General features: G+C 38.6%; 1 protein-coding gene across 4 annotated transcripts in view; it reads left to right on the top strand.

Annotated features, from left to right (window-relative positions):
• Nucleotides 1-16,678, top strand: part of MEIS1 (Meis homeobox 1) — a 138,123-nt gene that overhangs the window by 12,858 nt on the left and 108,587 nt on the right. The window lies entirely within an intron of this gene.

A 16,678-nucleotide genomic window follows, 5' to 3' on the forward strand; every position in this document is an offset into this window, starting at 1 on the left:
TGTTCATAGCGCATCTCTCTCTGTCTCTGTCTCTCTCTTGTCTCCTGTCTCTCTCTTTCTGTGTCTCTCTCTCAAGTTGAAGTCCCCAGTGCAAGTTCCATGGCTTATGGAAAGCAATGATACTAATGCTACTTTGTACCAAGTAAAGCCATAACAGTAACTAGCGTTCAGTGATTTAACTAGCGCTGCAGCAATGGTCACTCAAAGAGCAATACCTCTTCCACCAGAATGACTCCATTGCTCATGATTTGGAAACATATAGAGCAGTTGTGTGTACTCTTGCTGTCGGTCCTACCTTAGAGACTCTTACTAGAAACCATGGAGAAGCTTGCACAGTAGAGGAGGGAAAAAAAAGGATTAACATATGGGCACTGTTCTAAAAAATGGAACAGATATCATGTTATAATTGCCCGACTTTGAAAATAAATTTTAAATCATGTTTTCAAATCCTTGTATGTTTAAATGTTAAAATGTTTGTCAGAGTCCGAAAGATTTAAAACACAGCTGTTACTGGGTGAAGGAAGGAAAATTATGCAGTAAAACTCCATGCTCTTAAAAACAAAGACTATTTGTGGCCCTACAGTGGAAACAGGTTTATTGTCAACCAGATAGGCTAAAGTATTGCCACGAGGCCTACTGTAGTAAAACTAGCATGCCTTCCCTCGCAGGTAGACTGGGAGGAACTGAAGAATGCCTAACGAGTTATATTAAGACACTTGTCAGAAATGAAAATATTGTCAACATGAATTCAAATGAAGTATTTTGGTATCCGTGATGTTATGCTTTCCATTGCAATAACAATATTTTCTTATGAAATATAAATATGTCAAACAAATGTGAAATGCTTAAGTTTTAATAAATGATCATTTAATCATCAGACACAACCCAAGTACGTATACAGAAACTTTTAAAGGACAGTCGGCATACAGCCAAATTCCTATAGAGACTAGCAGGGAAAAGATAAAAAAATGAACACAAAATAAGACTCTGTAAGGAGGGTCTATAATTCAACATTATTTGACTCCACTTTCAGGGAAATAGTTGAATGATAGGAAACTGATACCATTCTCATTCATTTCTGTTACATAGTCTTATATGTTTGCATTTGTAACATTTTACATGGCCTTTTTTGGATTATGATATGTCATACTTGTATCAAAGTATTACTCGAATTTATGTTATAACTGAAACAAAATCTTTTGTCATTGCTCCTAAGTGCAAAAAATTAACTTAATATTTAAAAGCTACATCAAAACTCTGGGACAGTATTCTTTTACAGATAAAAGAATAAAAGTAGAATACATGTGATGCTGTATCTGACAGTTGTGTAGATGTCAAACTTAAAGGTGTTCAAAATCCAAAGTAAAACAACACTGCTGTAAGTCATGTGGGGATTGGTGTTCTTACTCAGCAGGAACCATCAGCATATAATATCTATTTTAAAAGTTAGAATCTAAAACATAAAATACAATCTTCCAATTTGAATTTTAATAATAATTCCCAAATTATTTGACTTTGGGATCCAGTAAATTTTGGCTATTTTGTTATCTTTAATATTTGTGAATAAACCTGGTATGTATAAAATCAGTTTTGAAAAATTCAAGCAGATGAATGTGTGTATGTAGCGTAAAAATGAAAGACATTCTTACCATATTATTAATTAAAAGTGCCATGATTTCAAGGGTATAGGAATTTAGGAGAGCTTTTTGGAGTCTTAAACGGCCTCTCTAGGAAGTATACCTGACTTGGGCAAATTGCTGGATTTCCCACACTTGCAAATTTGACATTTTAATAAATGGTATAAAGGCTGCCATGTGAAATAAGCAAGAATATAGTCATTTAAAAATTTGTCACTAGAATCCAATTTCAATCAATTTGATGCATTCATGTGTGCAGAATTAAAGCAATTGGCAACACTTTACTAGATTCTCTCTGAACACTTTTTTTTTTTTCCAAATAGCATTTCTTAATCTAGGAAATATGTTCTTGTTAAAACAAAATACAAGACTGCAAATCTTTTGAAATTATTTTATATTTCTGGACTCTTCATTAAGAATTCCTAAAATTGACTAAAACATACCATTAAAAGTTTATTCTCTGATGGAAAAAAGCTTTTCTCTACATTAATTGAATTATACACCTGTCATTTATTGGTATCATGAGTATATACAGTTAAATATAAATTATAGCCTGAACTAAGTCATTAACTGTCTTCAAGATATGCAATAATCATGCCATGACTTTTCCATGACAGATGCCCCACTGTATATGCCCTAAACTAATGGAGGATAAATAAATTGTGAAAATAGATTCTATATTATCTATAATCCTCAAAAGTACATTCCTACAATTGATTCTTCCCTTGGTACTTTTTATGAGTCTGTTTACAATTAATAGGATTTATAATCATGAGGTAAAGAAACTTGAATGTAAAATGTTATGTTTCCTTAAAAAACTTAAATGAAATCATATTTTTCCTCAGAAGGGAAATGCTGTTACTATTAATAAGTTTACTAAGTAATACTCTTAAAATTGCCATAACTTTTTACGAGTTTAACAAGTTAAAGCAACACTTTTGGTCTCGCTACTTTTTTTTCATTTTGACGCAATACAAAGTCTTAAATTTTACAATGGATTTAAACATACATTACTTTGACTCACATAGAAGATAGTAGTAAGTAGATAACTAACATTTTGAGTCATATTAGAATTATTCCCGGACAACACATAACTTAGAATTAATTGTTGTTGCTGATGAATTCCCATTTCTCTAGACTTTTCCCTCAGACTCTACGACACAACATGGTAGCATGTTTGTTATTAGTTGTAAATGTCTGGGTTGGTGGTTATTATCTAGCAAAGCAGAGTTGTAGTTCTTTCTTTCTAATCACTTCTTTTTCGCTGTTTGGTGAACATCCTAGGCTTGAGATGTGAACCTCCTCGGCTTGAATGAGTTTGCTAGGTCTCATTTCCCTATTACCTACACGTGGGTTTATTTTCCTGTGAAGATGAAAAACATTACTCACTTTGGGACAGGCATGAGTCGAGACCAAAGTCATCAAATATTCCCAATCTGTGCTTTACAATTAGGTGAAAAACTGAAAACTGTTATTTTTGTTTGCCTTCCCTAGGGCTCTGAATCCTTGATATAAAGATTCATATCAGCCCCTTTGCATTCTTCCTCTTAAGGCCTAAATGTTTATTTTCAGTGACTGTATTTGTAACGGATAGTCCATATTTGTTCCCAGGCCTCCAGGATTTGCATTTTATTCTGCATTTGCATTCACATTAGGTCCCACAGAAACTCTTTAAAGTGAAGTGTGTTTATGGCTATTATGAAACTCGACAAAATGAAGTTTGTAATGAAATCGACACAGTCATCAAAAGGACGATGAAGGGAGCAATTTGATGTAAACCCAGAGTTTTCTTATGCCATCCCAACTTGTAAAAGGCTTATCTCTCTTTAAAAAAAAAAAAAAATTAGAAGCTGAATGAATAAGAATTTCTTTGACAATAAAATACCTCCTAACGTCTCCATAACTATTTGGATGTGTTCTCGAACATTAACTTAATTTGATAGGCAAGGTATAATTAACCATGACCTATAGTGTTTTCTGTTATTCAGGGACTATTCCTTATCAATTTGAAAACTTAATTTCTAACTAAATGGTATACAGTGTCTGACGTTCTAAAGGCCTACTTACATTATTTACAAGGAGTGGACATAGTTTGTATAGCTCTAGGGTTTCAAAGGAAGATTTTTTGAGGGTGGGGACTAAGAATTTTTACAATGTAAAATCCTAGCAAATGAATTAGTGCAGGTGGGATTTTGGGGGATTTTTTTAAAGTGTACCCCTCTTTTCTATTCACTGTAATGCTAAAACTTATTCACATGGAAGAAAAAATAAAACCACTGTGTGTCTCATGAGACAAAAACATATACATGACATTTTTTTATTTTTTATTTTTTTAAGTTTATTTAGTTTTGAGAGAGAGAGAGAGAGAGAGAGAGAGAGAATGAGCTGGGGAGGGGCAGAGAGAGAGGGCAACACAGAATCCAAAGTAGGCTCCAGGCTCTGAGCTGTCAGCACAGAACCCCATGTGGGGTTGAACTCAGGAACTGAGACCATGACCTGAGCCAAAGTCAGATGCTCAACCAACTGAGCCACCCAGGCACCCATTACCCATGGCATTTGTCTTTTATTATTTTTAATGTTTATTTATTTTTGAGCAAGAGACAGAGTGAGAGCAGGGGAGATTCAGAGAGAGAGGGAGACACAGAATCCGAAGCAGACTCCAGGCTCTGAGCTGTCAGCACAGAGCCCGACATGGGGCTTAAACTCGTGAACTTCGAGATCATGACCTGAGTCGAAGTTGGACGCTTAACTGACTGAGCCACCCAGGCACCCCCATACATGCCATTTTAAATCTAGTTATTTTACTGATCATAAAAATCAGTAGTGTAGAAAGAGAATTAAAAGTTGCAGCAAATAGGTAGCTATTAGCTATGATGCTACAATGCTACAATCAGAATAGAAACTTACGTGATAAAATTAAATGGGGTATTTTGGGTTTAGTTGGAACATTGATTTGAATGGGGTATTTTGGGTCTAGTTGGAACATTGACTTGTGCTTCAGAATATTTTAGTGTAAGAACTTTGTGATAATTGCCCATTGGACATGACTTTTATTTGAAATTGTTCATAAGAAACCCAGTCTCATGAGTAGCCACCCTGCCTTTCACTCTTGAACAGTTCAGATAAATGTATTATTTATTTATAGTCTATTGTATATATTATTTATGGGAAATATGCTATAACTGCACAGAGCATATGGAATTTGTCTTTCAGAGATAGAGGTGGTATCTCTGCCCAAAGTGGCCTAACCCTAAGTAGATAATCAGGTTACCCCCCAGTGTACAGATAACTGTCATCTCTTAGAGAGTCATTACGTGTTTTTGTGTCATAATTCCAGATGCAAATGCATTTTCCCATTTTCATTTTGTCATAGTATTCTTGGTGCTAGCTTCTGCCAAAGAGAATCAGGAATTCTATGTTTTGAGTTGGTCTTGGTGATAAATTGAGGCCAGAAAAGATACTGAGTAACAGAACATTAACCCCTTCATTTCTTTCCATGCACTTCTTTGTCCCTTGATGTGTTTATAACTTTCTGAAGAATATTGCCCGTGAAATTTTCACACTAGTTGTGTATTTTGTGGCTTGGCCTATTGCTTCACTGCATTTTGGGATTTTATATGCTGTGTTCAATAACAAAACCACCAGGAGAAATATCAGACTCATTGCGTCCCACACTTTCTTGTGCAAAATAATAGAGACATCTAGACTGTGCTTTTTCTCTGCATATCAAGTGTATTGTTGGTGTTCAAGTATTTTTTATTCTAATAATTATTCAAAGCCAGTAACAATCTGCATTTGAGTGAGTATAAACATTTTTATTCCGGAATTTGGAATTTGCAGCAACTCAATTTTATTTTCCAAATTACCCTGCCATTTCAATTAGGTACATTGTTCTTCACTCCTCTGTTTCGACATTCTAAAGGTTGGCTTGCCACCCTAATAGTGAGTTGTTTGAGTGTTTAATATTTATCGAGGGCATGTAAAGAACATGCCAATAGAAAAAGAGGAGAATAAAACATTAACAAATCAATTATGGGGCTTTTCTTCACTTGTAGTATACTTCTAATACTCCACGTACTCTGTAACTGCTAAAATAGTATGTATGAATAGCCTCCAAGAACAATAGCTTTGCATATGGCTGAAGAATGGCATTCTGATGAACTGGAATCTCTTAAAAAGTGCACCAGCGATAAAATTCAGACTCCTGCTTCTTGCATTCACAGCTGCCTTGGTTGATATCTCTGTTAAGTGCCTGAAATATAGAGAAGTTGGCCATTCTGAAAATCAGAAATGTAAATTAAATCTCAAAATGCCTTGATAAAGGCCTTTCTCATGATTTTACCAAAGATAAATAATGAAGGAAGGGGAGAGAGAGAGCGTCAGGATTCAAAAATCCCTGAAGAATGACTTTGAAAATATAGTTTGGTTGAGAATATCAAAAGCTGGAAGTGTGTCTAAAAAAACCACAGAGAAGTTAGTAACAGCTAATTGTTAGTGGAAATCAGTGGTCAATGTAATTTTCCATGATTCTCTTGTTCAAAGTGTAATGCTATCAGGTAGTAGGAAAAAAAACAAAAGTACATCTTGGCTGACTTTTTTTTTTTTTTTTTTTCTTCTAGCATCAAAATTGTGGATTTTCTGATTTGAGAGTTTAGGAGTAGAAAAGAAGAGATTTCAGAAACACTTGAGAAAGAACAATTAAGTGTGCTGATTGTAACTTAGTTATACAACCTTTCAGGCTGGGAGTGTTTCAATAAAATAGACATAGTTTAGAGTTGGAGCCCTGGCATTTGATTCTAGGCTCTGCTGTGAGAGGATAAGGCACTGCTCTCCCATGAGCCTCAGTTTCATCATCTGTAACATGGGGACAAAGAACCCACCATATTGAGTTACTGTGAAAACTGAATAGTGGAGAGCGTTTAAAATAGCAAAACGTAAATAAACAGACTATTAAATAATGTTTATCCCCTTGTATTCTGCCCAACCTCCAACAGCTTCAGCTTGATTTGGGGACGGAAGATAGTGGTTGTTAATGAGGTGTTATTTTATAGACCATTTTATAATCATCGGGTTTAAGAAAAATGTCTTTTTAATTCTTGTTAGAAGGGGACACTCTTATTCTGATTTCATCATTGTGTAAAAAGAGCCTGGGCACTCAGATGTGTTGCTGAGATAGTGCGGTGAATCACTGCAGATTCGCTTTCACGTTCAACTTCAAGTAACAGTCACATGCAGATCTGGTGCTAAGTACTTTTCTCCACATTTCTGAGTGCAAATGCTTCATGGCTAGGGGCCAGTTGCTTACTCGGTCTTATTATCTACTTGTGCTAAGGATACAATGTTTTCTGCATTATCGGGATGTTCTTTTTGCTAGGATGGTTGCCTAGAAAATTTTTGGTTTGAAGTTGTTTTATATAAGACGCTTGAATTTATTTTATCTTAATTTGTTTGCAGGACAAGGAGCATTGAATAACTGAGTTACAAATGTAAAATAAAACATTGGGAGGCAAGCAATCTTATAAAAGGGATTTTATAACATCGGGTATACTGGCATAAAATTTATAGTTTCTTCTGTCACTCCTAAATAGAGATGATAGAAAATAATCTAAATTTCAGCTGAAAGCTTTCAGAAGATAAATAGGGAGTATACTTTGTAATATTTACATACAAATATTTGGAGATACAGTGGTGCCAATTGGGTTAGAGTGTTTGTTTGTTTGTTTAGGTATTTTAATTCTAAATTACAGTTTACAGGTATGATTTCAGGAGAAGTATACAGAATAATTAAAATCATTTAATATAAGGGTTTACTTTTATTAATTGCATGCCAGCCAAAATACTATGGCACAGGAAAAGGAAAGATTATTGAAATATTAATAAGTATTTTTACTAAGATTTCTAGTGTAATAAGGCTTTATTGTCTCTTCTGTTCATGACATTTTTCTCTGCAACAAACTGCTTAGTAGAATTTGAATGTTCAGTGCACCCAAATAATTTCTAAATTACTCATCTGCTTTCCAGTTTTGAGATTTTGGTAAAACTTCTCGTGATCCCTTGTTGGCAGTTTCCCTTTGGTTGTAATTATTCTTTTCCCATGTAGTTTTTAAAAAATGTTTATTTATTTTTTGAGAGAGAGAGAGCTCCAGAGCAAGCCAGGGAGGGGCAGAGAGAGTGAGGGAGACAGAGTCCCAAGCAGGCTCTGCACTGTCAGCACAGAGCCCGATGTGGGGCTCGAACTCACAAACCGTGAGATCACGACCTGAGCTGAAACCAAGAGTCAGACGCTTAACCGACTGAGCCACCCAGGCGCCCCTTCCCATGTAATTTTACCTGCCCCATGTAAGAATTTATATTGTCTTCCGAGCCCACAGTGGGGTCACTGTGAAATGGTGCTAGCCTTGGTCCTCAATGTAGAAAAATTGGGCAAAAGGTATCAGCACTGTGTGTGGATTTCTTGAGGAAAGTTTTTGGAATATTTTGCGTGGTGTTTTATATCTGCAGACTTTTTCCTCAGCCTTGTCGATTCATTTTTAATGTCGTGGATGAATTAATTCAACTCTGCAGATTAGTAACGACCTGAGAGTGTCAGAGTTGAGTCCTAAAAGCTTTCAGGCTTCTTAAGTAAAATCTTAAGGAGTACCAGGAAAGTGATCCAACGTGCTGGGCCTGGCCTCCTAAGACCACTGCTGTGACACCTGCCATAGCAGCCTACCCTAGAGCCTGGGGAGGAGAGTGAGGCACAGACATTGGCAGGAGAGCAGGCAAAATATTTAAGGGCTCGTAGATTCTAAGAATGCATCTGGCTGCCAAACTGCTTTCAATTTCATTACAACATGATTAAAAACATTACAGTTAGTTTATTTCCACATCCTTTTGCCTTCTTCCTCATGCACACGGTGCGTGTATGTTGCTGTGTGTCCGTGAGTGTGCACTTGTGCGTCTCCCTGTGTCTGAACCTGAGGCTTCGGGGATTCCTGGAGCTCATACAGCCGCCTGATACAAAACTTTTCATTTAAAGATGAAATTACTCCTTGGAGAATTTTCACCAAAGGCAAAAAAGCACAAAAATTCTTCTCCTCCTCTCTACATGCCTCATTACACAGAGATAGAGGATTCAATGTTTGAAAAATTATCATTTTTGTAGGTTTTATTTGTGGTACGTGAGAACTGGGAAATCTGGAACTCAATTTAACAGATGCTGTCTCTGCTTCCACAAACTACCCACGACTACTATTGTACAATCATATATATATATATATATATATATATATATATATATATATATAAAGCAATACATCAGAATTGCCAAGTTTTAAGGTTTTAGAAATTTACCTTATTTGATGCTGAAGTAGACACCCTTATGCCATGTGTACTGGCTGGCTCCAACATGGTGAGCACCATAACCGAGGGAAAATTGGAGGATCATCGAGATGTGTTTCTAGATGAAAGTTCACAGTGGCAACTATGGTGGGGCTGGAAGAGGAAGGGTAGCATCTTGGGGTGAGCTGCAGATTCTGAGTGGGGATGCTGGATTTCCATCGTCTCACCCCTAATTTACCATCTGCCCTGAGTCACCAAAATTACCTGCCGAGCGTCTGTTAGGTGAGGTAACAAGCACATTTTATCGCGGCATTAAAAAGGGGCTCCACAGGAACCCTGGCAGGCCTACAGACTTGGCAGAGGAGAAGGAGTGGGGGCGGGGACAGGGAAGGAAATGAGAAAAAGGAGGGCTGCCGAAGGAAGAAGTGTGTCAGGAAGATAACTTTGTGGGGAATGGGCCTCCCCGCAGACGGTGTGGGCCACCCCGAGGGACACCTCAGGCCAACACCATTCTTCACCCAGAACAATACTTGCCTCCCCGACTTTATCATCGTTCAGCAGGATGGAATGTGGACTTAGAGAAGATTCCACTTTCAGGCGATTCGCCGGCACAGTTTAACGTGGTCCCTGAATCCGCAGCCTGTGGGCACACTCGGCTATTAATCTGTGAGCTTCTGATATTTAAAAATATCTAAAAGCTTAAAGGGTAAGAGGACAGTTTCACTGTGTTAAAAACAAAACATACTGCCCAGACTTGTCACGGTTAAATGAATTTGCTTAATGATTTCCAGGGATTTTTTGGAAATCTGTGTAAAGGATTTTATACTTTTTTTCCGAATGACCTGAATTTGAAGTTGGATGGACATACCCTCAAGGGAGTATCCTTTGAGAAGAACTGGGTTTATCTAGGGCTCTAGCAAAGTGTAGGTGCTATTTGGTGGTTGAATGAGTTGAAGTTCATACTGTATGTTTGAGTTATCAAGCAGATGCAAATGGGACCCACCAAGATTTTTAAAATAAGGGCTTTAGCCTATCAGATTTTAAATAACTCAAAAATAAGGAAATCTCAGGACCTCCGAGTTCTCAACTTCAAGTACACATTGGTAAACATTTATCCCTTTTTATTTTTTTTCATGTTTATTTTTTTGGTTTTTTTGAAGGGGGAGGGGCAGAGAAAGAGGGAGAGAGGGAAGCCAGCACTGTCAGCACAGAGCCTGACATGGGGCTTGATCTCAGGGACCATGAGAAAGCTGAGCCAAAATCAAGAGTCAGACGCTTAACCAACTGAGCCACCCAGGCACCTTTTATAGCAGTACCTGGACCCCTTCTCTCCCCATCTCTCTGTGTATGGATGTCTCTGGTCTCCTCCTCTGTCTCTGGTTCCTCCAATGGCATCATTGATTGGGAGATGTATAAGGCATCATATCTGCTGAAGTTCTCTGCCTTGAAGCTTCCTGAGAGACACTGTTTAGACAGAAGTGAAAAGTCTAGGGGAAAGGACTAATTAGATGTGACCCCCCAGGCAGTGTGTGATGGTGGTGGTCAGTGACCCCTCCTGCCATGGCTCAAGGACAAGTGTAGATCTTTGAGTGTGAATGTCCGTATGGACCATGAAGGTGTGGGAACGTGAGCACGCATACACAGGAGCATCATGCACACTGGTGCCTTCCCCACTTGGACTGGTGACTCCCCTGGTCTGGAGGGATTGAATTGCTCACTTTTGGAGATGAGCCAGCTCTTTCAGGCCACTAGAGATCATTTGCTAAAGAGACCCTGGTGGTTTGAAAAAGTAAATGTACTTCCCAAAGAGAAAGCCGCCCGTGGATTGGTGCAGACCAACTTCACATTTTGAATCCTGTGATTATTTCTTCAATTTCTACATAGCTGCTAGCTGACCTCTTCAGAGTCAAGATCACTAGACTTTCATTTATCTACCTTTTTTGGATGGCACTGGTAACATAGAAATTTTGAAAACCAAAACCCCACTGTTTTTTTTTTTTCTTGGTCTGATAAAGAAATGATTCTGACATCATACTGATGTGATAAACGACCAAGTGAGAAGATATGTCAAAGTGCTTTGTATACTGTAAAGTGATTTATAAATATTAGGCATCAAATTAAACTTGATAGGGTGGGGAGGAGCAACCCACCTGTAAAATCATGTTATTTGGAGGTGAAAATAAGATCAGTGTGCATTCCCGGAGCACACACCAGCTGGGAGATAGCCCAAGGCATATCGAACTATACACTAAGTCAGCTCAGGTTAACTATTCTCTCCAGAAGGTCTATAAACTGAATACACCTGTATGCAGATATTTCAGGTTTAACTAGGTCAATCTATGTTGTTACATTAAAATTTTTAGTAGCTATCATTTATTGAGTGCTTGCTGCATGCCTGGAAATATACATATGTTATGCTTATAGATGATTATTCTTTAATTGAAGTAGATTGACAATGGAGTATTTTTCCAATGTATGGATTAAGATATTAAGAGTTAGGGAGGTCGTAATTTGTCTAAGACCATGTAATTGGTGCAGCCAGATTTCAAACTGGGATATGGCTACCTTCAAATTTTCTTTATTTTGACTGTGTTCTACTGTCACTGAGTATTAACATATATTTTTTTTATGGTGGTGTGTGTTTGTGTGAATGCAAGTGTGTGAGATGTTTATAAATTGCACAAATATTTTTCAGATATTTTATGATCTTTCAGATAGAAGATCACAGTATCAGATGACAATTTAACACAGGGATCCTCTATATATATAATCACTTAAGCTATTCATTTGTTCATATAGGAACATATTTGTGTTTAATGTGTTACACTTTCCTGGGATGGAGGGTATAAGGATGAATAAGCTATATAGTAGGATTTCAAAACACTCATAGTATAGAATTCTACAGGTCATCACAAAACAGTACAAGGTTTGACATGACAGAGGTGTGCATGAGGTGCTCTACATGCTCAGGGGAGAGCAGCCTCACTCATCCTGGGGGAAGTTTGTGTGTGTGTGGTGTGTGTGTGTGTGTGTATCAGGGAAGGCTTTCTGGGGGAGGTAGTATCTGATCTGTAACTTAATTAGCAAGTAGGAGGTAATTAGGGGCTGGAGCCAGGCAGGAAGGAAGGATGAGGATTGGCCTAGAGGGACAAACAGAACATATCTGCCAGAAATCACATGCTTGAGCACAAGGAATAGGTTGAGGAATGGTCCTCAGTGGGTGGACTATGAGGGCTTACTATATGAGGCTAAGGATCCGAGACTGTGGTGTTCTGTAGGCAGTAGGGGGCCGTTCATTCATTCAACAAACATGTCCCCAAGTGTTGTGCACTGAGCTTGATAGACAGGATGCAATGGCGAGCAAAACTGACCAGTTCCTATCCTTATGGAGTTTATATTCTAGTGGAATCAAACTCTTAAATCTGGGAAGTGATTTGACTGAACTCTTTGAAGCTGGGAGGGCCTTAACAAGACCAGCAATCACTAAGGTGAAAAATGAGAGATTTATTTGTGAACTATTTAGGGGTAAAAGTGAACAAGATATGAGGACTGATTGTACAGGAGGTAGAGAGGGGGGAGCGGAGGAGAGAGGTGTCATGGATGGTTCTCAGGTTTATACCATGGATGCATGGGGTTATACCTACTAGGATCAATAAAAGAAGAATGTGTAGGGTGTTGATGGGGAGATGAAGAGTTTAGCACTGGACTTGTTGAGTGAGGCGAACATCCTTTCATGGAGATGGTTTAGCAGGTAGTTGGGCATACAAGTCTAAAGACCAAAGAAGAGATCCAGAGACACAAATCTCATGGCATATGGGTGATAACTCAGATCACAGTAGTGAAAAGAACTGTTTAAGGAAAACATGGAAAGTGATGTGAGGAATGGATGTATGTCCAAAATTAAGGCATAGATGGAAAAAGAATGGAAAAGATGGAGAGAGGAAAAATTATCCCTGGATGGCTTTACTCAGGAGGAAGGATCGTTTGGGAAGTTGCAGCTCATCTGTTAGGATATTGGTAGAACAGTAAATAATGAATGATTCAGTTTAGTTCCCTAAGCCTTGACCAAGTGCTGAGCACACACCATACATTATGCTGAGCTGAGAAAGAACAAAATAGGAAAGATCCAGATATTATCTGTGCCCTAGAGGAGCCTGTGGTCAAGGAGGTCATTACCTCTGTTTGACCACAAAACACCTGTATAATTACCTCATAAATTAAAAAATGGCACTTGATGAACCTTCCTTATTATCGTTTAAAAACCCCTTATTTTCAAGCATTCTTGAGAAATGATAGAAGGCATGGGAGTGTTCAAACTGTTGCAGAGAGAAAACATCTCTGGGGAGAATCAAAGTGACTGCCCAGTGACTGCCTCCATTTATGACAAAAGAAATAATGTCTGAAGGACCATTGGCTCTCAATGTCAGGTTAAAGTGTTGACTCCATGATCTTGAAGGTCTTTCCAGCCCTGACTTTTCCATCTGGCCCTGTGAATGTCTCCTAGAGCACTGGTTCTCAGACTTTGAAAGAATCACATACCCCTTTGACAATCTGACGAAAAGTTATGGACACTCTCCCCAGGGGTAAAAATGCAAGTATGTCCATAAACAAAATTATTGTTAAAACAAAACACCCCCGACCCCCGAAGTCTTTAGGAGGTCTCTGGACTTCGAGTTAGGACCTCTCGTCTTAATGGATTTCCAATAGGAGAGAACATATGCGTCGCTTGCTCTGAAATTATATACATTGAAGAAAAAAGCCTCCTTGGGACTTAATTTAGAACCATGACTCTGGTTTGCTATACATCTAACGCAATACATCATTGATTTTATTCTGTCAGTCTTACTTTACAAGTGGCCCCAAGCAACTCACAACTTCACAGATATATGTGCATAATTGTATGCACATATTTTATTTTAAAAATAATAATGATGCTGTTTGGTGTAACCACGTAGAGTCACAGAGATTCGTTATCGTAACTGAGTTTCTCGGGTAGATGGATTTTGGGGGAGTTTTTTCTGATTAGAGCTGTCTTACATATTTATGCCAGAGAGTTCATGAGCTATTTCTGATACTTAGACTTTAATCATGCTTAATGAACTGAACTAAACATAATTCTTGTTCTGTTTTGGTAACCTTGTGGATTTCTCCTAATGCTCAGTTTTGTGTGACTCCACCGTTCTTGAAATGCTAATACCCAAAATGCTAATTCAAGAGAGGACCACAAAAGTTAGATTTCATTTCAGAGAAGTGCACTCAGTGTTCACAGGCCTTTCTGGAAGAGGTGGAAAATATTGGCTCCTACCTTTGGTGAACACACAAATTTAAACATATAGGTTGCACGAAATTTGGATAAACCGAGGTGGAATCCAACATTTCTTGCATGAATGCCTGTATAATGTGGCGATAGCTGTGAGAAAAGAGGAGCCCGGCATCTAAGACCCAACACAATGAAAATGCAATGAATCGGAATGGCTCACAGATCATAGCGGAATCAGAATTTCCAGCAAGGAAAATCTTTTCATGGTGAATTAAGTGGTGGATGAAGAAAAATGGTGATGAAAAAAGGTAGGCACAGATCACAAACACTGGGCTCAGGGCTCACTGCTGAAGATTTAAGAACCTTAGCTAAAGCTATGCAGAATAGAATGTGGAAAATTGAATTTACTAAACAATTAAGCATTGAATTAATCTACATCCTGCACAGTAGAAAAGTGGGGGAGGGAGCAGAGCAGAGCTGAATAAATCAGTGGAGCTCATTAAAAGATAGTGAATATATCAGGTCTGTTGTAGCATAAAGGAGGACAGTTTCCTGTGTAACATGGAATAATTCTTGGGTTCTAAGTCACCTTTCTGGAATCCTAGTCTTAATCAGATTAACAAACATGCTTCTGATGAGGTTATTCTGTTGCTCTGTATTTTAGCTTGTTATCGGTGGCTTTTCTATTAATTACGAGTCAGATCACCAGTCAACAATAGTAGTGAGGGACAACATAAATAAAATGAGAGAGCCCAGGAGATGTCACTCGCAGGATCTCATGCATCCTGAAACTCCCACGGGTTCCTGCAGCCTCCCACATGCCTTGCCGGTCTTTTGTTCAATTACAGTTAATGCAATAGTTTGCCATTTTCTCCTTCTAATTATATTTTCAAGTGGGATTTGTAGCACATAGAAAAACATCCTTTTACATGTCGAGGCACCGGGGTTTTGTGCCTGGCATTGTCTGTCCCCTGGGTGCTGTACCATTCTTTCTGCAGAGCTCTGAATAAACAAGTCCCCCTTTTAGAGCTGCAGTTGTACAAACTGAAAATTTATGCATTAACTGTTTGCATTCTGAGCGTGCGTTCCAGATTACGTCTTCCAGCACGCATCTTGTGGCACGCTGCAGAATGTGTGTTTGTCCAAGGCACTTCTTTCACAGCAGGCCTATCTTCCAGTCACTGAATCAGCAGATCAATTAGCACTGTTTTTGAGAATATGCATAATGGGCGAGTCAAACGCACAAGTGGTGAATCTCTCTGTGACTTTATTTAATTTGGGGGGCTGCGTTAACCTTCCGGCCAAGAGTATAGAGTAGGTGGTGGGCAAGCATCCTTTTCAGGAACAGGACTCTTCCTTTCATTCTTATACAGTGTGCCTCTTAGATGGGTCTCTCCTTTTCTCTCCATGGGTGTCAGAAACATTTTGATCTCCTCAGCCTTTCTTATCTTCTCTGGGATGTGAAAATACTTTTCAGGACGTAAGGAAAGGGCACTTTGATTTTGCGAGGCATATTTAAAGCGTTGGGAGGGTCAGTAAACTTTACCACCACCCAGTCATGAACCATGACATCCTGTGACCGAAATGATGTAGACATATTTTATACACAAGATCATCCTGCCTCTCCACTAATAATCTTGAAGACAAATATCACTTCCCAGCCAAGAACCAGCTTTCTTTTCTGCATTATTCCTACTGTGCAGGATGACCAGTGACTCATAAGGCTGTTTTTGAAAGCTAGCACTAAAAGCTAATTAAAATCTTTTCTGGTGATAAAGGGAGATTTGGGAGAAGTGTTGCCATGATTGTTTTCCCCAAGAATTTAATTTACTGCCAATTTTTCCTATCTGAACGTTACTTTCAAATGCACCCAGTGATAAGAAGCAACATCTGTTTTCCGTTCAATAGTACAAGAAGGCTCGGCATGGGGCTGAGTGTACACAGTCCGTGTGAATCTATTGTTATTCTCATTTCTTTTTTGTCCCCGTGCCTGGTCCATTTGCCGTGTACCATCCGGCAAACAGCTGACACATACTAGCTATTATGGACCCCGGCCTAATTGTAAGGTCTTAAAAGCTCTGCCATGTTTGGCTTCTAGGATGAATCAGGGGCCTCTATAAACCACAGTGGTATAGACCACCGCTCTTATTTTGCATGTTCAGAGCAGTAGCAGACTGTTGTGCCAGAGGGTTTGTTGACGTTAAAAATATAGTCAGAATCAAGTGGCATCATTTCTCCTCCCCCCTCCCCCCTTCTTTGCCTGGAATGTTTTTGTTTTCCTTGGTAATAAAACATACAGTTACTTACAGAATAACTATCTGTAGATATTATTTTAGCTAGAAGCAGAAAGTGGCAGATTTTCAATGTGCCAGTGCAGCTCCGGGCTGGCACCGTTTGTGAAGGGGAAAGGGAAAGGTGACATGGCTGTCTGTCCTGGCCTTCCATTGCATTGTCATTGTCC

The sequence above is a fragment of the Prionailurus bengalensis genome, chromosome A3, assembly GCF_016509475.1.
Source record: "Prionailurus bengalensis isolate Pbe53 chromosome A3, Fcat_Pben_1.1_paternal_pri, whole genome shotgun sequence".
Taxonomy (NCBI): Eukaryota; Metazoa; Chordata; class Mammalia; order Carnivora; family Felidae; genus Prionailurus; species Prionailurus bengalensis.